Here is a 23,327-nt window from a genome sequence, read left to right as displayed (position 1 = left end):
TTCACTACACCCTTAAGGCGTCATTGTAATTAACCCTAATGGTATAAACTCGCATCAGTATCTGCACTTCACATGCGGTAATACAGCGTTTCATTTTCTAAAAATGATTAATTACTTGGCATTAAGACTACACAAATTAGGTGCCGCAAGGCCTAATTTACATTATGTAATCTTGGGTTTTGTAATCAGCAAAGTTTTAAGGAGGTCTATTTCTTATTTTTTCTCATTGGAAGTATGTTGCATAAAATATATAATCATGAGGAGTGGTCCCATAAAACTTACTCTCACTGGGAGTATTCATCATACTCCCCCGGTGGGTCTTCGGATTTACAACGTTAAAATCAGCGGTTCGATTCCCCTCTGTAAACACAGTAGATAGCCTGATATGGCTTTGCTATAGCAAAACACATACATATATCTATGTATTCACCATAAAAGCTAATCTCGCCGGAAGTATCCGCCATACATTCTATCACATCATATTTCTGCTCTAGTGCCAATGTCCAAAGTGCAGAATCGAGTAAACACGGGTTCAATATATAGTATTTTAAAGAACATATAACCATATTCATATTAGGGCTACAATATATATTTCACGGTAAACAAATAGCTCACTTACAAAAACGAGCATACGCATACTGCAAGAATTGAACTATCCATCATCATGACTCAACTTCCATCCCCCCAATAGCCGGTTAAATATCTTCATCTCTTATTGATTTCTTTTACGAAAGCTTCAGAAATCTAAGCTACACTTATACACAAGATAATTATTTTTGTTTGACTCCACTGTACCGTTCGCATTATCTCGGAGTTATAGCAACAGTTTATCCGGAGTTAAATATATACTGTCTATCGTTATTCATTCCTTCTGAATTATACAACAGCTATCACGATGAAGAAAAACAGTTGAACGAAACGTTGTGTTAAATAAGTTTTAGTTTCCCAGACGTGCGTGTTTAATATGTACTTATTCTCTGAAGTGAAACACGATTTTACGTCCTTTGAAATACTATTTTAAAATACAGTTTTGTGCGCTTTTTAAGTATGGATAACGTAGTAAGCAATTTTTTTGCAAAGAAAACGTGTCTTTTCAGTAGTAAATTGGGTAACATAGTAAATCATTTTCACAGAGAAAATGTATCAAGTTACCGGTAATTTGGATAAAATAAGTCATTTTTAGGCACATAAAACATGTCATTTGCTGGTAGGTTCGATAAAATAAGTCGTTTTAGATAAATAAAAAATGTCATTTACTGGTAAGTTCGATAATATATTAAATCATGTTATTCAACTTACCATAAATAATTTTTACAGAGAGGAAATGTTTCATTTACGATATGTTGAATACCATAATAAGTAATTTTTACACAGAAAATTTGTCATTTATTGGTATGTTGAATATTGTATGTTAAATAACATACCAATAGCCATTTCTACATAGACAAACCGTGTCATCTCTTTGACAACTTGGACAACATATCGCTGTAATTGCTTCTGTTGTTTGACGGATTATTTTGTAGTATTTGGTAAAAAAAAAAATAATATATAGTTAGTTCAATTAATGATAACAAAATGGTTTTGTTTTGAATTTCAGAATCTGTAAGTTAACATTATTGACGTTTGCTGGTAGACCTATGTTAGCAATAGATGCTAATACATTAAGTTCGGGCCTTACATGACCAGATGGTTAGGGCACTCAACTCGTAATCTGAAGGTCGCGGGTTCGAATCCCCGTTGCACCAAACATGCTCGCCCTTTCAGCCGTGCGTGCATTATAATGTGCGGTCATTCCTACTGTTCGTTGGCAAAAGAGTAGCCCAAGAGTTGGCGGTGAATGGTGACGACTAGCTGCCTTCCCTCTAGTCTTACACGGCTAAATTAGGGATGGCTAGCGCATATAGCCCTCGTGTAGTTTTACGCGAAATTCTAAAACAAACAAACGAACAAGAAATTCGCTTTTCCTTACTAATTGGCAGTTTTTATTTTCTCTAGTGCTTGGTTGAAACACAAGCTCAATATTAAGAAAGCTAAATTAACATACAACCGAACTAACAAACTCGCTACCTTCAAAATCGGACTCCAGTGTAATGAACTCAATAATCGACTCTGATGTATATTCTGTATCGTTCAAGTAGTTTCCTATATTTTCAACAATACTGTAGCCTTAAACCACTCCTTACATCACGTTACTTGAAACACTTGATGCAGTAAGACACACGTGTATATATATAAGCTTCTAAATTAAAGTACACAACCTTATTAAGCAATATCTATAGGGACGAAATGCATCATTTTACTACTTGTTTTTATACATAGATTATCCATCCGCTTATTGTTGCTTATAAACATATCATGTCATACTTCAAAGCTATAATGCAAGGTTCAATAACTGTCTTAAATGACTTGGTAGCAACCGTCGACTGTATAGATTAATGACTCATTTTCTCAAAATAAAATATTTTTTTGCAGATCAGAAACAGAGCGTTGTACCACAGCAAGATGACACGAAGCATAAAGTGTTTAATATTTATTCACACGTGTTTACATTTCAAGGTATAAAACCGTAATAAGGTTATCCCGTACTGGTTCACCAGTTATTTTATTTGTTTCAATTAATTAGAACGTATGAGTTGTTAAACAAGTAATATTTGCAGTGTTAAAGATCGGACAGTTTGGGGAAGGTATTTAATTTATTTCTGTATATAAAAAAGAAGAGTTTTATAAAAAAAATAAAAATAAGTATCTATATTATCCTAAAACACCTTGACAGATGTTGGCCATAATCTTCGATATAGCATTTTTTGTATTTTTATTGGGATATTTTATGTTATTCATTTAAAACGTCTGCGTTTCTGTTTTGTGCACTGTATATATATACAGCGATCATAAAGTCACCCATAACCTTGATGAAAGTAATACAGTTTTACCTTACCCAGTGGCAAAAGGTTCTAAATCACAAGGGAATAGCGATACATTATACGACACACATCGGCTATAAAAATCCAGTGTCTAGCAAGCGTTGAATTGGTCGAAATTAATATTTCAACATTCCTTTCGGAGACAGAAAAGCATTCTTGAGTTCTGAAAAAATCTGGAAGTTTACCTTATTTCTTTCGTGACAATAGAATGAAAATGCGAGAAATGCACAAGTATTTTAGCAATAAATCTGAATATGTGAAAAAAAATTAGACAACAAATGCTGATACCTATTATTGTATAATATTTGCTGGAAAAGAAAGTATCCTGTAAAAATAAAGGTAATTTATAAAAATAATTAATCTTCACGTTGAGTGATGCAACAAAACTATATTAGGCTGATGCGCATTAGTTTCTAATTAAAGGGAACGTCTTAAACCTCACTAAGGTGTTTAAAACCAAAACCGAGATAACAACAGCAAAATACATGAAACAGAGATCATAGAAAGTGTTCTAAAACAAATATTACGGCATACAATTTATATACATTTACAACAAACTTACGACTACATTTGTTTTCTAAATATGCTTGTAGCGGTTTGTTTCGGAAAATTGCACAAAGTTACACAAGGACTATCTGTACTATCTGAACAGTTAGACTAAAAGAAAAGCAACTAATCAACATCACCCACCATCAACTCTTAAGCTCTATTAATTAAATAGTATTTCACTGTCACTCTTATAATGCACACGAAGCTCCTTACAGAACAAGGTATCCTATCCAAGTATAAAGCACGATTTTGCGGCTTGTTGACGTGAATCGTGGATTCATTATAAATTTAATATTAGGACAGTTTTATATCTCTGTATTACCTTTTCTCTTTATCACCTGAGGAGAACACTTGACATCAAATTAACAGAACTTGAGAGAAAACTGTCATATTGCTATGCAATACCAATTTAAAAAATAAAATTATATATAAGTTGTTTAGCAACAGGAAAGGATTACATATACATATCGTCGTATAATTGAAAACCACATAAATAATATGTTTCTTTCAGCAGATAATTTCTTAATGATTATAATCAGGCTGCTACTATTGTATGATTTATGTAAATAACTAGCTCTCCGTGTCCTCGTAACCTTCATATAGTGCAAGGCAGTCTCCTGAGGGAAGAAAATGGAAATATTAGCGTGATCGTCTATAATTTACAGAGTCCTTTAGAAACTTTATTTCAACAGTAATCTGCTTGTATGCGGACAGAAAGAGCAGCGCATGCTTATTTCACAAATAAGTGTTGCATATCGTTTTGAAAACGAGACCACATGTTTATAAATAAATAAATTTGTTTGTTTTGAATATTCGTGAAGAGATAACCTTCTCTAAGTTTGAACTGATATATTAGAAAGAAGCAGGAGCAATGGTGAGCATCAGGTCACAAGGACCGTGTGTCAACTGTATTTCACGGTGTTCCGAATCTATCTTAGGTAAACTATAAAATATTACATGGCAATTGTGTTGTAATTATTTTGAATATTAGCTGCATCTTAGGTCCAAAGTCTCAAATTTTTTAGAGAGAAGAAAGCTAGTCAAGAACACTAACCGCTAATCCTTGGGCTACTCTAGTCGAATAACGAAATATGAACGTTACTCTTATAATGGCCTGGCACGGCCAAGCGCCTAAGGCGTGCGACTCGTAATCCGAGGGTTGCGGGTTCGCGCCCGCGTCGCGCTAAACATGCTCGCCCTCCCAGCCGTGGGGTGTATAATGTGACGATCAATCCCACTATTCGTTGGTAAAGAGTAGCCCAAGAGTTGGCGGTGGGTGGTGATGACTAGCTGCCTTCCACTCTAGTCTTACACTGCTAAATTAGGGACGGCTAGCACAGATAGTCCTCGAGTAGCTTTGTGCGACATTTCAAAACAAACAAACAAACAAATACTCTTATAACGCACTCATGGCTCCAAAGTATATGGTGCGATTTAACCGGAATGGAAAGCGAATCAGGGCGTTTGTATAACTGCATAGCTATGACCGTTCTGTCTTAATAGAAAATTTCATATTGCTGCTTCCTATAAGCATTTGAAATTGATTATTTCCTGTTATATGCAGGACAAACAACTGACCACTGATGAGTTTATTGGTATTTCGTCTCTGGTACATTATATAAATAACAAGTTGCACAGCTAATTTTAGTGGCATACTTTCAACCCTTCGGAGTCCAACTGAGAGAGAGTTAGTATGATCTATCACTACCCTATTCCTGTTTATGAAGTTAATGACTCCTAGATTTAAAAAATAATGAAACTGACGTTTTTTATAAAACAATCTACGCCAGGAACTTATTGTTCTTGTTCTTCTATACAATTCAAAATTTGTAAGCTTTCATATTCTGATATTTTCTTCAACAAAATAAATACAAACGATGACGTTCTTACATTCACATTTATGTTTCTTTGTTTGTTTTTTAATTTCGCGCAAAGCTATTCAAGGGCTATCTGCGCTAGCAGTCCCTAATTCAGCAGTGTAAGACTAAATGTGACTAAATTTGTCACATTTTTGGTGTAACCAGGATTCGAACCCGCGACCCTCGGATTACGAGTCGAACGCCTTACGCGGTAGGCCATGCCAGGCCCTAGATGGTTAGGGCACTCAACTCTTAATCTGAGGGTCGCGGGTTCGAATCCCTGTTGTGCCAAACATGCTCGCCTTTTCAGCCGTGCGTGCATTATAATGTGCGGTCATTCCTACTGTTCGTTGGTAAAAGAGTAGCCCAAGAGTTGACGGTGAATGGTGACGACTAGCTGCCTTCCCTCTAGTCTTACACGGCTAAATTGGGGACGGCTAGCACAGATAGCCCTCGAGTAGCTTTGTGCGAAATTCTAAAAACAAACATAAAAAAAAAACAAAAGAATTCTAACCGCAGACATTGAAATTTTAGAGCTAACATCAGTTAAATCTTTACTAAGTACGGCCCGTATTCGATAAAGAGATAAATTAACACTGCAGCATATGTTTTTTGCTTTAATTTACTTAGAACTAAACTTTACCTGTCCTAATATTATTAATAAATAAACTTACAAGTTAGTCCTCTTAAAAAATTTAATAATATTTTAGTACGTTGTTGTACAAAATGGCCACTAAAGTACGCTTGCAACCGTCTTTGAGCAGCATCAACTTGAATGAAATGGGAGTACACATGTGTATTTACATTGTAAGATGTATGCGAATTTTCAGAACGGACAAATACTGAGTATTTTTGTAATAGATAGTCAAATCATCCAAAGAAATATTTTAAAACATTATGCAATTAAAATATACAGGAGCGAAAAAATGTATACAGATGTATCACCAGATAACGCTACAATATTTACTAACCAATTGCGTGAATAACTATGCTTATGTTATTTGTCTTCTAATTTCAAATGCTGCAGCAAAGTAAAATATTTAACACTTACATTTACTAATATTTCTCGTTTTGGCACAGGGTTGTTTACAGTAAAGCTCTGAAGGGTCAGTAATACTGATAATTACTTTCAGACATGAACATCCGTGATATATTTGAATATTTTTGAAAATATAAAAACAAAACAAAAATATAACGACCATGATTAATAACGCGAACATTTTGAAAGAACAGATCTAGTTGATACCTTGAAATTTAAATAATCAGTCACTTTATGAAGTGATCGAACTAGTTCAAGTATTTATTAAAATGTTTAAAGAAACCAACTGAAATTTTAACCATCAGTATGGCCCTCTTCAAAGGTGAAAATGAAACTAGTATGTATTTTGTTAGCTCTGTTCCAGAGAAAACATGAAATTTTCTATTAAAACAACAATAGCTTTTTCACAGAGCATAAATTGCAGTCAATCTCACAATAACTTAATAAATATTGACTATGAGGTATCACTTAACCTGCCAACAGAAAACATTACTATCTATTTCTATATAGTATGATTCACTTTACTGTAATAATTCCCACAAGACATTTTTGTGACACTTTATTTGAAAATTCCATTTCTTTAGATAATTAAGATAAATGGATTTTAGAGACCCCCCCCCTTGACCGACAGTCGATATTTCGACTACACAATTTGTATTTTGTTTAGATATTAAATACTGGTGTTGAGAGCGTATAGTATGCTGGCATATGATAATATTGATATATTCAGTCAGAATGTAACTTGTGCGGGATTAAATAGCCAGGTAAGAAACTCCTAAAGTGTAGACGGAGTTAACCTTAATTTATAACTACTAATCAATGAGAGAGATGACAACAACCAGTTTGTTTAGAATTAAGCACAAAGCTACACAATGGATTATCTGTGCTCTGCCACCACCGGTATCGAAACCTGGTTTTTAGCGGTGTGAGTCCGCAGACAATGCCGCTGAGCCACTGGAAGGCGATAACCAGTCAGCAACACCAGTGGCCTAATATTTAACTACTTTTGTGCAAGTGCCCAGATATATTACTATATTTGAAACACCCACAACTGAAAATGCAGTGTTTTGGGGCACCGTATATCAGCTTGTACATCGAATTTTTTTTATACATTGGCCAAGATGCTTACCAACAGGCTACGCCCATTTCATGAATGTTATCATCAATAACGTATCGAACTCTTAGTTCAACTAATACTTTACACAATATTACTTATTATTCCAAACTATGAAACAACGTAACTTCAAGTTCAAAACCCAGGTTTGAGTAATGCAGAACATTTTGTCTTAGTGCAGAAATCACTTATCTTCTAATTCATTATACTGCTGAGCACAACACTTGATCATTGGACATAGGGCGTACGAGGTTCAGTCCTTAGCATGCCATGGCTGTTCTCCTTAGTCTGATTTTGTAAGAAAACTATAAATTAAATGACGGTCACATCCAACCATTTGGTAAGAAACAAGAAGCCCAAGGTTTAGCGGTGAGTAATGTTTATTAACTGCAAAGTATCAATTCTAAATTATGGAAGGCTATATGCATTTAGCCCATGTGCAACTTTTACAAGAAGTCTATAAAAGATATCAAACTTCTGAAAAGTCCCCCTTGTTTTTGTTTAATAATCTGTGTTTACTAGAAAAGGTCTACGTCCTTTGGTGGGACAGGGGTAAAGTTAACGATTTACAACTCTAAAATGCAGGGTTTGATTCCCAACGATAGACGCAACAGATAGCCCAACATGACTTTGTTAAAAAAAGAATGACCAGCTAAACAACCATTTCAGGACCCTACAATCAAAATATTTGATAGTTTTATGAAAATGTGCTCGTTCGTGGCTCTAAACCATGCCATTTTGAGGTTGATTACATTGTTTCTAAAATTACGCTTGTCACTGAATTCAGACTACATATTTTACAGCCAATCATATAGAACAAAAGCGCTGAGTTGTATTATTCGGCTTACGATTCATTAAGGAACCAGAAGTAAACAAAATCACATTCTGTTCTACGATTTCGATATTTACTGAGATTATAACGGATAACAACACATTTGAAGAGATTGTTTGTTTGTTTGTAATTAAGCAAAAGTAACACAAAGGACTATATTTGCCCTACCCACCACGGGCATCGAAACCCGGTTTCATGCGTTGTATGTCTCTAGACATTCCGCTCTCTCACTGGGGCATTATGGAAGGCAATGAATTAACATAGTTATAGTTTATGAAATAATTAATATACAGATCCTAGTAATTGAAAGATGAATTTTCCCCTAATTCATGAATAATGAGATATATTTATGAAAAGACTAAGCCAGTGTTGTAAAATTACGTTTGCAGCGCATACCTCAAATCCATTGTTATGGAAATTAGCCACATGATATGGCATTCAATTGATTGGTCTTTCATTTTCTTGTATACAGACGTCACGAGTCACTTTTACTGGTTGGCTGTTATTTTGAAGTGAATAACAGAATTTAAAATGCTCAATCTTCACAAAATATACCTGTATGAATTACTGAAAGCCAGCCAATTACAGCAGATTGATTTAAGATCGTTGTAAGTGTCTCAAACAGTTGTTAGCAAAACGTTGAATCCCTTTGAAGCCATAGCACGTTTATCGGGAAAACTGGACAGTGCAATTACGTACATTTCAGTTTATCTAACATATGGAAGCCAGGCATGAAAAGCGTAGTCTTAATTATGCTTATACTAATTAATGTTTAAAACACCAAGACACGATCTGACCAATCATTTCAGCTGCTACTGTGAGAAGGAAACTTATTCTCCAATTACAACCGAGCTAACAGTCACTTTATTAACATCTAAAACATTTTTTTACAATCACATTCTTGCATTTCATTTTCTCAAATCCCGTAATCTTATTATAGTGTTTGTTTCTACTTTAGCACAAAATTTCACAATGAACTGTTATCTGTGCTGTGTCTACAGCGAAGACTGAACCCCGAACTTTATCGTTGTTAGCCATGATGGACCAAATTGAAAATATTTCATCAAAATAAATTGAATTATTCCTTTACGACGAAAGACAATTTACTTTGGTAACCATCCAGTGTAAATATATATAAATCTTCTCAAGCTGTTTTCAGTAATTTTATAGTGTGGCAAGGTAATTTATAAATCCAGAATGGTTGATGGTTCAGGTTAAAATCTGCGACCAGGAAATCCTCATTCCCTTACTACTTTTCACAAATATATTTATTTATTACTCAAAAATAACGAACTGGTTTGTTTTGAATTTCGCGCAAAGCTACTCGAGGGCTTTCTGCGTCAGCCGTTCCTAATTTAGCAGTGTAAGACAAGGGGTTATGCAGCTAGTCATCACCACTCATCGCCAACTTTTGGGCTACTCTTTTACCAACGAATAATGGGATTAACCGTCACGTTATAACGCTCCCACTCCTGAAAGGACAAGCATGTTTGGTGTGATGGGGACTCGAACCCGCGACCCTCGGATAATGAGTCGAGTGCCTTAACCACCCGGCCATGCTAGGCCAGAACGAAGCGTAAAGTGTTTTTATCATTAAACAGTGCTTATTTTTAATGGTCTGTAATAATCAGTATCTTCGATTTATATCATAATTAAATCTGTTAGATATACAATACTGTTTAGCATAAAAGTTTTTATTTAGTTTATTTTGTGATTTAATGTTTTGTAGTTATTTAGTTTTCGTAACAACTTTTAAAATCTAATTATTTTAAAAGCGATAGGTATGACAAATTCCGTTAGATAACTCTTCATAAGTTATAATGTTAGGTTTAACAGTTTAACTCTTGTACTAGACTTTACCAAATGTTGATATAATCTTACTCAAAGTTTCTAAGTTCTTTTCGTTGTGTGTAATATTGTTGTAACTGTTTGTTTTTGTTTGCTTTTTAATTTCGCGCAAAGCTACTCAAGGGCTATCTGCGCTAGCCGTCCCTAATTTAGGAGTGTAAGTGTGATTGCAGGGAAGACAGCTAGGCATCACCACCCACCGCCAACTCTTGAGCTACTCTTTTACCAAGGAACAGTGGGATTGACCGCCACATTATAACGCCCCCACGGCTTAAAGGGCGAGCATGTTTGGTGCGACCGTGATTCGAATTACGAGTCAAGCACCTTAACCCATATGGCCATGTTGTAACTAGAGGACTCGAAAGTAATAAGCTTTAGTCTGAACATTTATAAATAGGCGACCAACAATGTAAAGAAGAAAGCAAGTTAAGTGAGGAATAATTAGATCTATACTTAGTGATTGATAGTTTAGTCGTGACGGGCGATTTTTAAAGAAGTTAGTGAAAGTGAATTAGGCTGTGTGATTGTCCGTTTATTCGCAACGGCAGTATTTAAAGTGAGTTCTACAGTTTAACAGATATAAAGAGAATAGTTTGTCAAATAATGTTTTAAAGTAATCGAACCCAGGGGCGTACATTTTTTACACCCGATGCGGGGGATGATTTTTGCAACCACTTATGTGGACTGTTCAATTTGCAAGTTGGTAATCTCTGATTACGTGAACCTGAAAGCTGTAAACATGCAGTCACAGAGTAATATTGTTGCCACGATACTTCAAGGTTTCCATGTAGGTTTGTATAAGTGAGGTGTTGTGAACAGTTTTCAAAATATTAATAGACAAATATAAAGACAAATGTATCATAAATTAACTGCTACATGAATTTATTCCTACACACTGCACAGTATAAAAGATGACCATTATACTTGACAAGGTTACTAATAACTTACATTGCATGAATTAAGTTTTCAAATATTGATAAAATTAGTAATTATCCTTGATAAGTTTATATCTACTGAAAAACTGTTCATGTTGTTTGATAAAAAAAATTAAAATGTCTTTGCAAACTCTTGAAAATTACACATCAATACAATGTAGCACATAATTATTCATACTTTTCATTGAAGTAAGATTCATTTAGTCCTCTTGTCTACATGTTCCCAAATGTAGACCTCCTTTGTGATGATCTGTTTATGGATTCTTTCATAAGCTCTTCTATATTTACCTTGTCGATCTCATCTTTGTGAGTGTGACAAACTGCCACATGGTTGAGGCGGCACTGAGAAATAGTTGACCTTGACCACGTCTTAATACAGAAAAGCTGCGTTCACAATTCGCAGCTTGATACTGGACATACAAGCAAAATTTTCATGAGAAAAAACACTTCACTAAACATCTGCTGGCTTGTTTCATGCATTTTACACTGAGCATACTTCACACCTTTCAGAGATACTGCTTTTGTTGTTCCTTTGAACATGGGCAACTGAAGCTCGAGCCGTTGTGCAGAGATTTCTGGATAGAAGTTTATAACTGAGTTGTTCATCTTGCCAGATGTGATCATGTTTTTAAGTGCCAGATATTGCCTCAATTCATTGTTGCCTGCATTGTCTAGTGGTCAGATGTTCTATGACTGTGTCCACAAATTCAAAATATTGGCTTCTGTAGTAATCTCTAGTTGTTGCAGAATGGTGTGCTGAACCATCACCTGTGATCCTTCTGGGGGTTCTGCGAATGCGTGGTAGTTCAATAGGCACCAGATCTAGGGAAGTTACCTTTTCTCAGCTTCATCAAATATCTTGTAATTTTCCTCTGTTCGCAATACCCGCAATTGCTCAACTGTCATTGCAGATGCTTCAATCATGCCAGATACTGTCGCTAATTTTGCTTGGAATGTACGGTTTAGTTCCTCTAATGCAACTAATGGATGCTGAGCCATCAACAATCCTAAAATTGTCTTTCCTTTGTCAAATCTGTCCAGCACACCTCGAGCTTTCACTGCTACATCTAATTTTTCATTTGCTAATTCATACAAAGAATCAACAATGTCACTGTAGTGATCATTAGCACATGTAATTGCAGATAGGCGGCACAACCACAGTGGGCGGACATATTTAACTGGACCATTGTGGCTGTCTGACAATACCATATTTTCAAAGATTATCTTGTATTTGCCTGACCTCTGAAGCAAGACACCAAGTTCATGTACCCACTGAATAGAATCTCAAACACATTCACAAGCTTTAACTGCATGTTGCATTATTAAATTAGCCTTGTGTGCTCCGCAATGAAAAAAACAAAGCTGATGGTTGCTTCTCTTTTATTTTTGCCTGGCATCCACTGTACGCACCACTCATGTTAGCGGCTCCATCATAAGTTTGTGCTCTTAATACTGACAGTGGTAAATTGAGTCTAGTCAGTACATCAAGTATAGTCGAGGATATTGTTTCACCAGTTGTATGGAAACACTGAACAAACCAAGAAATGTCTCATGGACGTCATGGTTCTCATCTACGTACCGTACACATATATCTTCCTTTTGGCACCTGTAACATCTTGAGTGTCATCAACCATTAATGCAAAGATTTTACTTTGCTGCACTTCGTGTGCTATGTTCCTTAGTATTTGATGGCTAGACATCTCCATTATTTCATTCTAAGCCTGGGGTGATGTGAATGTAGTTTTCTTTTACAAGTAGCATCAGCATTTTATTAGAGGGCGGTGATAATCTGAAATTTCATGGATTGATAAGGACCACAAACACAGGTCTAATGAGCCTTGTAAAATCGAGGCTCAGACTAAAGGGAGTGGAGGGGGGTGATGTAGGGCGCGTCTGGATCTGAGTGGCCCAAACCCGTCGTTAACTGTGCACTAAACTTACACTATGGTCAGCGACTTCGGCAGCTAAGGAGAGTTAGGCGTTCAACAATAAAACCGGCTAGACATGCATAAGAACAAATGGCGTAGGAAAACCGCACAATATACACATAAGATTGATGCAACTACAAGCTACAAATGACTTGCCAGATTTAGATCACAGGAGTTTACGCTTGGGAGTAATATTTTCGAATTTCATGCTCTGTTCAATCTGTTGTGGTGAAAATTTTACTTAATCTTACTCTACGTACAAATGGTGGATTCTATGATAGTGCTTGCAAGCCTTGCATGTATACTTAGGCCTACTGACTGATACTTACGAACTATCGCTTAAATCGAAAAGCTTAGAAGCACGCCTATATTAAAGATGTATATTTCGGCTACTGAAAAAGCCTACATCTAGACCTAATTATGTAATTCGATTGGTAAGAACACGAGAATCACAAGAACAAACACACAATTTGTAGGCCTGTGATGCAATAAAACATTTCAACAGACCAAACTGTAGGGGAGGATGATTGTATGCACCATACCCCCACCTAAAATGAAGGGGGGATTTATCCTACCTATCCCCCCAGGATCTACGCCCCTGATCGAACCAATCTGATAGGACTTTGAATAAAAGAGACAATTACTTAAAGCTTTGTAAAGAACTGTGGTAGACCATGAGGTAACGAAAATGAAGTTGTCATAACTATACTGTGATAACAGAACTAAAAGAGAATTATTTTAGTTTTATATACAACCGTGACATCTTAACTTGTATTAATCCCAGTATTCTTAATGATCCATTTCCTATGAGAGGAACAACAGAAAATTCAACCCATTCATTTGTATTAGATTTATTTTATTTTCACCAAAGGTAAAGTCCAAAATGTAATTTGTGACGTAGAGACTTAATGCCGAATTGACCTGTTGTATAATACAAAATAATAAATTGGGCGCATTGCCATAGTATTATGAAATCTAAATTAACTTCGTTTTAAATTACCATATAGTAACCTGACTGAAAAGCCCTATAAATATTACAATCCTTTCGTTTGTCGAAATTGTACATTTGTTTAGGCACACAGCAACACACTGAGCTATCTGTACTGCGTCAAACGTAGGGTTAGAACCTGCAATTTAGGATCAGTAAATAGACCTTAGAATTGCTTGGCTCTGAATGTGATGAAGAGAAGTACTTTTTATTCTGGAAAATTAAATGACAAAGAGATGAACAAAAAGAAAGCAGTAGCTTCACTAAAATAGGCAATTTTTAATAGCGTTCACTAATAACGATATATTAATGTTAATTATTGTTTATTTTTCATCACAATTTACATGTAAGAACCTTCCGAAAAGTAATTTGATAAGCTTCAATAGGACGAATGCCTGTGGTTCTGTTTGTGCTTTTTTCTGTGTAAGAAGTCTAGCCTAAACTTTTCATATTTGTTTAACTGCTACAGAGCGTGGACGTTCGCGAAAAATCTGGATAATGGGTTGAGTAAGTGCTTTTCAATCAGCCAATATATTCTGTTTAAAGGATAAAGACGATAAAGTACCCTTCGTTTTACCCTAATTTCAAACACTTGCCTGACTGTGTGTAAACATCATAAAAATCTACTGAGCCTCCACATTAACTCTGGTGTAACAGTGTTTAAATCTCTAACCACCCAAATCTAGATTGAGGACGTTAATCTTTTCGGTACATAACATTTGTTAAGGTTGGTAATCTTCCGAGATGGAGTTCGGACTTCAAACATTATCCGTAAAACAAACAGGTTACTGTGTCATAAACCTTATGCATTGTTCTTGCATTCTGCTCTTACATAGGAGATTCCTGGGGCTTTAAGAAAACACATACAACTAGTTGTTCTACAGGCAAACACATGATCGTGGAATTACCACAAGCCGAAACAATGCAGTACGGTTAAGTAAAAATATGCCTCCGTCTAAATACTCATAATATAAGCACATTTTCATACTTTCTCTCTTCTTTCTTGTTCGAATTTCAATAAAAGCTTCTGTTTGAAGCAAATGTGATAAAATATTTATAAATGTGGATGCTTCACGAACATCGTGTACATATGGTCAAAATTCAGTCATGTTATCATTCTTTGGCTAAAGACAAGTGATTAGGGTTTAATGTGAGAGATAACTATTATATGCGTTCGTTATTGCTAGCCTCAGAATCTACAGCTTTCGAATTGAAAGCGACATTGGAAGTGGCAGCTGTAATACTGTCATCTTGAACTAAGTTTAACCGTAGCCTGAATGCTTATATCATGACGTCGTTTATATTAAGAATTAATAATCCGATAGCGGTATTACCTTTATCACTGAAAAACATTTTTAAGTATTCGTTAACTCATGTATAGCTGCTTTACATAAAGAGAGATTAAAAACATAAGCGACGTATTTGCTCTTTAAATTTTATAAAGACAGTTTAATAACCAGCACTTAAAAACACCTGACTGCTATGAAAAACACGTGTATGTAATTGGTTAATAAATTGTCTTCAATAGTTGTTAAAACACAACTAATAAAATTTGGGACTAAAATTTCTATGATAAAATTTAGAAGGTTTATACAAAAATTATTTAGACATTCAGAAAATACGCCGTCATTTAAAATTAATTTTCAAACACGTGTTTTCTAAACACGTAGAATTCCGAGTAGAGAAAACATTTTTACATAATACTTAATAGTCGAATATTTGTACTGTGCCTTTTCTCTTTTTTGTGTGGCCTGGCATGGCCAGGTGGTTAAAGCACTCGACTCGGGTCGCGGGTTCGAATCCCTGTCACAACAAACATACTCGCTCTTTCAGCCGTGGGGAATTATAACCTGATGGTCAATCCCACAATTTCGTTGATAAAAGAGTATTCCAAGGGTTAGCGGTGGGTGGTGATGATTAGCTATAAATCACTTTATGGTCGGAGCAGTAACTATGACTACTTTGACTCCATGTATCAAAATGCAAACTATTAACAAAAACACTTAATTATAAATTCTTATTTTTTCCTGTACGAGCAGCATGTTTACTTAAAACTTCTTAAATTTCGTGAAGATAATTAAATCGTATTATATCGGACGATGTTTCGATAAAATCGTATCACGGCTTTCCGATAAGATATTCATATCGTATCGATGTATCTCCACACACCTAATATATGCTATTTCGAACACGAAAGGGTGTTTCTCTTTACACTATCTTTGTCTTAGAAAGTAAGGTGTACAATAAAAATACTTTTATGAGAAAAGCTAAGAATCATTATTTTATTCGTAGGGTATCTTCTCCTAGTTTCTAAGTATTAATTCCATTTCTCATGTGAAGCCTTTAAACAGATGTTAAAGTCTATACACATTGTAATCTTCCGAGTGAAGGGTATTTTCTAGTGGTTACTTAGCTCGCATCCGTTTCCATGCGCTTCATTATAGGAATGATAAGCAAATACAGCTACTGATCTGACAAAAATAGCCAAAAGGTTGGTGGGTACTACTGTTAACTAGATACATTCCTTGTAGTATATCAGTTCAAAATTAATGACAGACTGACAGCTACATGAAATATCCCTTATATAACACAAAAATTCTAAAAACAAACACAGTCACGTCACTGCATGGGTCATATACAGGCAGAAAGTTTATACACTAGACTGAAGAAGAACTATTTCTGAGCGCTCCTGGTTGTCAAATAAACCCCAAAATGGGTTGTTTGAATTACCACCTTAATTATTGTCAAGCCGAGCTACATAGATATGATAGTTTAAAATTACGAGAACATAAAAATATCATTTTACTATCACAAAACTCTCATTAATATACATGCAGAACTGTTGTGGTACATTTCGGCCTTGTAATCTGAGAGTCGCAGGTTTGGTCACATCAAACATGCTCGTTCTTTCTGCCAAGGGGGTTTTATAATGTGACGGTCAACCCCATTATTCTTTGGTAAAAGAGTAGCCCAAGAGTTAGCGGTGGGTGGTGATGATTAGCTGCCTTCCCTCTAGTCTTACACTGCTAAATTAAGGACGACTAGAGCAGATAGCCCTCGAGTAGCTTTGCGCGAAATTCAAAATAAACTTTCTATGTGTTATTCCTCTATATAATAATCATTTCTTTATGTGTTAATTATCTGTTATATGTTATCCCTTTATGTGTAATTTTATAAATTAATCAACTGTTATATGTGATAAATACATTAAGAAATGAATAAGTTCCCATGATACGTTATGTGGATTATATCTCCTTTACATGAATTTGAAACAATGATAAATACGTCCAGATATTTTTATGCATATTATGTATGTGGCTTTGATGGAATACAGACATTTTAAACGTAATGTTTATTTGGCTTCTGTAGCATCTAGACACTTTTGGAAGTAGTATTTATGTAGAATCTATAAACCATTGGACGTAGTACCCATTTGGCTTCTTTGGCATTCAGAAATTTTTAGACGTAGCACTTGTTTGGCTTTTTTGGCATTAAATAAGTTTGAACGTAGTGTTTATTTGCTTCTACTGTCATCGAGATACTCTAGGACGTAGTTTTAGTTTGACTTTTCTGGCATTAAATAAGTTTGGATACAATGTTTATTTGCTTTCACTGTCATCGAGATACTCTAGGACGTAGTCTTTGTTTGACTTTTCTGGCATCCAGACATGTTTGGATATAATATGTGTCTGACGTCACTGTGTCCTTTCATGAACCAGAGAGGATTTTTTACCATATAGTTAAAATCAAAATCCTGGTTTCTATCATTCCATTTAAGGTTTGTAACCCCTTCAGCTGCTGTAACGTGCAACAAATAATTGGAGTCAATCTTGTATGTAAATAAGGCTACTTCGCAGGTCATTAGGGTTTTTATTATTATTATAATTATTCAATTATATTATGTATTTATTTATAGGCATAAAAAATATCGTTTTTCATCTAACAACAAAAAATCTTATGAAGATGTGTACTGTAAAAGATATAATCAACGAAAGACCTCGGCCCATATTGACAAGAGTAAATTAATAAACTATTGAATAATGCTTTATCTAGAGTATTTTATTAACCCTAAAATTACCAATGGAAGCCTATATGACCCTCTATCGGCGTTTTGAGCACATTTTTCTGACGTGTTTCGGTGCCCATTACTTTACTTGTCTATGATCACAATACTCTAATAACACAGCAGCCACAACCAAGTCCTCGGTGGATCAGTGGTAAGTTAATAAATTTACAATTCAGAGTTCGATTCCTGGCAGTGGAATCTATACGGGCTGTAACAATGACGTGCAAATCAAGTAAATAAAAGTGCCATCATTACGGGACTTAATCACACTAATATCTTTTGAGGTCCTTTGTATATTTCACACAGAAAACAAATTTCTGACATCATTTCTTCATATTCAATGTGGGCCTGACATGGCAAAGCGGTCAAGGCGCTTGACGCACAATTTGCGGGTCCCATTTTGAATCCCCATCTTACCCAAAATGCTCGTCCCTTCAGCCGTCGGAGCATTATAATGTGATGCTCAATCCCACAATTCGCTGGTAAAGGAATAGTCCAGTAGTTGGCGGTGGGTGGTTATAACTAACTGCCTTCCCTAAAGTATTTCACTGCTAAATTAAGAACGAATAGCTCTCGTCCAGCGTTGAGCGAAATTCAAAACAAACCGATGTTGTAACAGGTAAAGTAATGAGATTTATCGAAATAGTGCAATATATGGAGCCAGGAGGTAGTGAATGGCATAAAATCAAGTCAGCAATTTGAGAGGAAATTAATTTTTACTTTATCTCAGAGTCTTTTGTGTTCTCGTGTCAAACTGTCTACATTTCATTTACTTATTTGATATCTGAACGTTCCTTAAATATTGTTACATTTTTATATAAACAAGAAGTACAAAACACACACACAAATATATACTTATGTATGAATTATTTTTTGGTTGCCCCGTACAATATCATTAACATTAATGTCAAAGATTTTCACTTCAATCTACAGTTTAAAAACTTTGCTTTTACAATGTTATATTAAGTATTTTATATATTTTTGATATCTGAGAAACAATGACACAAAAATATTTCTTCACCAGGCAGCGTTGAACACGGTATTGATCCTTTGTAAAACAGAACTAGTTAGAATTTCGTGGAGGTACCCAAGAAGAAACCTGACGCTACAAGAGAAAATAGCCTCGGTAGACCTCATTACCGACTGGGAATGGTCGGGCGTGGTCATGTGGTTGAATTATCATTCTGTAAATCCCAATTTTCATAGTTCCAGTCCTACTGCTGCAGAATCTTACTTAACACTGTGAGGCCGTAGGTGTGTTATAAGAGTAATGGTCAACTTCCTTTATTCGATTACATTAACCCATGAGTTGGCAATAAACACTTTTGTCTAGCTGACTACCAGTAAAAAATTAGAGTCAACTACCCTTAGTTCAGCTATGCGTGAATATCTGTATCTAATAAAGCAGCTACATTATAGCTGAACCACTTCCATCTTAATCGGATTTAAGACTATAACTATCCTGTTTTGTGTATGCATGCGCTATATTTCTGCAGAACAACTCTTAATATGTTTTTCTTATTATGCGTAAACAAGATGAAATAAGAATGCAAAAATAGGGTGAATCAGTTACACCAACTCTTTAGTTGAAAGTAGTAGTAATAACACGTAACGATAACTTATTGCTAACTGGCATCAATCAGTAACAAATTATATTCTGCAGTAAGTCATTCAGTTGTTCGTAGTCAAACTATTTAACTTCTATGAATAATTTCATAACCAACGATTAAACTTTTTTCCTGTTTACAGATCAAACAGATAGACATCATACAACTAACTCGAGTATTAAATATGTGATTTACACAGTGTTATAAAAATATTATTTCTTATTAGTGAAGCAACTAATGTTCTATCATGTGACCTGTGTGGTCATTAATATTTTAATGCGTATGGTAATTATAGTCATTTCCCAAAGAAAGTACTAACGCATTTTTCTTGTTTATACCCATTTTCGCTTCTGATATGTTACGCATTCCTCGTTCGTTTCTGAATTATTGCCCGCCGTCGAAACAAAAATTAAAATAAAGTATTGTATTTTTATAAATCTAGGCTACGTCAACCACAGGGATCGAACTTCGAATTTAGTGTTATAAATTCTTACCTAGGTTATTACTTACTTTAATTTCTAATATCTAACAAAATTATAATACTTTCGTTATTTACTGAAATTTGTATCTCTGTTGTTAAATACAGAATTACGTTATAGGCTGTCTGTGGTCTGCCCATTGCGGCGAGTATCGAAACTCAAGTTTTATCATTATAAGTCCATAAACTTACCACAAAGCTACCGGGGCAATTTGTATGTTTAAAATGTTAGTTTTGCTTATTGTAAACAGATACAGATATAAAGATGACAGTTGGACAGATAGACAAAAAAACATATAGATAAATTCAACTGGATTCTTATGGTATGACATGATCGTTCTTTACCTTGTGATGTAGGGTCAACCGCTAAGCATGTGAACAACACACAACACCATTCCTTCAGAACATTTCGTTCTATTTTGGACGCTAAGCAATTCGTTTACAAACGCTCGTTTTTCTTTGTTTGGTCATATTATGATTCTAATATCTTTTAACATAGCATGCTTTGATCAAAATACCAATAGACATTGACTTCTACCTTTTAACATATCATATTTTGATCCAAATATAAATTGACTCATGCCCCTGACGTTTGTAAAGTCACTTGTTGAAAAGAAAAGAAACTAGAGGACTTGTTATATTGGTCTCATAATTTCTCTAGCTACATTTGTCTAGTTTAAGTTTATCTTCGTAGTCAAATTCCATAAAATATCCATTGGTGTTAAAATATTGACCTTACACCCATGGTTTGTAGAAATCGAACAACTCAGCGACGTAGCATATGATTATGATCTTTTATTTTCTGTTTACACCTGTATTATTACGAAATGGATATCTGTATTTAAATTACACAAAATACCATTTCATCTCTATTCAACTTACATACACAGACTACTTCACCATCTATGTTTAAATTATAAGTACTGTATCATCGGTGCTGAATTGACACACGATTACACATGAAGTACATTAAAAATTCAAACTTCTGTGCATTTTTCAAACGAGATGAAGCGCTGACTCGGTGTTTTTGTTATGTGTGTAATATTAATGCCTTTAGCCTAACGTTTGAATGATATTAGCCATTATCTTCAACCTTTTTTTTTAATTCTCTTCTACTCTACGTGATTTGACGTGAGTTTCTAGACATTCTTGATTAACTTAACGTGTTTTTTTCTTTGATGTGTGTCTTCACTGACATAAATTAGGCACAGTACGCGCGTGACTCACGTCTTAACGAATGACGAAAAAGCTTGTGTGTGACAATTCTCGTGATATATATATATATGATCCTTTTTTCTTTTATAGTGCCTTAAAAGCAGACTCTGACAAACCTAATTAGCTGAAAAATCTCTCGATAAAAATCATTATCACTATAACCGCATTGATTTCTTACTTTTCTGGTGTATCAATAAAACAACTGTTTTTACACGTGGGCCTGGCATGACATGGTTGTCAGAGCATACGACTTTCAATCTGTATATTGCAGATTCAAATCCTACCACTGAACATGCTCAACTTTTCGGTCGTTTAGACATTATAATGTGAATGTCAATACTACTATTTCTTGGTAAATCTGTGCCGTCTCTGAGTTAATTACAAATAGCTCTCGAGTATCTTTGTGTGACATTCAATTTTATTCACAGATAGACTGAGAGATTAGATCAGAAACCCCAAGGGTTCAGGCGTGGTCAACACCTAGTTTTTAGCTACATAGCAGCACTCTGCAATGTGTTCTTTAAACATATTTGGAAAGACAGTGACTGGATAGACTGTCACTTTTGTAAAGAAGCCAGAACTGAAAGTGAAATATGTGTTCAGCGTGATCTGGACCCGAAACTTGATTGTTTAGATTCTCATCCCTCCCAGAGCACGTGCTACAGGTTGAAATGCTGTTTTCGAAGGTGTAAATAAGCATACAAAGAGAGACAAAATATTCAGAGGCTTAAGAAAATAACCCTAACGATAAAAAACAAAAACAATAATGTAATAATAATAAGGTACTAAAATTTTTAATGTAATAAAATAAATCGTACAAGAATTCTATAAAACGTTTACCTAACACACTAATACATATTCTTTAAATCGACTTTTAAATATATTTCAAGATTTCGACAACAAATTTGGAGATAAAACAACATTCACTCTCCAGATAATAACAATAAAACAAGTTCTTATTTCAATCCACATTTCATCTTATAGCTTCATCAGGGCTAGTAGTACAAGAAAGTATTTCCAACTGATTAGTCAAACAGTGCTTGATTTTGTTTGTTTTAGAATTTTGCGCAAAGCTGCACGAGGGCTATCTGTGCTAGCCATCCCTAATTTAACAGTGTAAGACTAGAGAGAAGGCAGCTAATCATCACCACCCACCGCCAACTCTTGGGCTACTCTTTTACCAACGAATAGTGGATTGATAGTCACATTATAACGCCCCACGGCTGAAACGGCGTGCATGTTTGGTGTGACGGGATTCGAACCCACGACCCTCGTATTACGAGTCTATTGCCTTAACCACCTGGCCATGCCGGGCCACGAGAATATTATTACAGTTTTTGTTGTAACTTTTGTTAAATATCGCAAACAGCGACACCCTTCGTATCTCACCCAATTCCCCAATTCCTCTAATTCGGTCTCATCGAGTCGCAGAATGGGTGTTAAATACGTTGTATAGAGAAATTTGTACTTGTATTAACAATAAATTTGATAATAAATTATAATTCTCAGGTCTATTGAAACACTTAACTTCTTACTCCATCACAACCTAAACATGTGAGTTCGCAACTTGTTTTATACTTGTAGAAACTGGGTTTCGATAACCGTGACAGGCAGAGCACAGACATCTCTACGTTTAGCTTTGTGCTTAATGACAAACAACAATTCAACTTGTTTGTTTGTTTGTTTTGTGTTTACGCACAAGTATAAACCACAAGCCACCGATTATTAGCTTTAAAAGCCTACTAGCTTATTGAGCGGAGAGGATGGCTTTAACACATTTAGAGATATTTCTTTAAAACCTTCCTTACACCAGACACAAATAGTTTTATTTATTTCAATATATGTGACTATACAATGTTTATTATCTTCAAGATTTGTTTACGTAACAAACCTTGCAGAATACTTCATGATGGAATTATACTTTGAAATTTCCATTAAATAATTAGGT

At 35.1% G+C, this 23,327-nt stretch overlaps 1 protein-coding gene across 1 annotated transcript in view; it reads left to right on the top strand.

Moving 5' to 3' along the window:
* The window catches only part of LOC143235451 (SCY1-like protein 2), a 205,079-nt gene that overhangs the window by 114,856 nt on the left and 66,896 nt on the right, over positions 1-23,327 (top strand). The gene's annotated exons all lie outside the window — the stretch shown is intronic.

The sequence above is a fragment of the Tachypleus tridentatus genome, chromosome 12 (assembly GCF_004210375.1).
Source record: "Tachypleus tridentatus isolate NWPU-2018 chromosome 12, ASM421037v1, whole genome shotgun sequence".
Classification (NCBI taxonomy): domain Eukaryota; kingdom Metazoa; phylum Arthropoda; class Merostomata; order Xiphosura; family Limulidae; genus Tachypleus; species Tachypleus tridentatus.
Note: the sequence above shows the minus strand (reverse complement) of the source record. Positions and strands in the feature narration are given on the sequence as shown.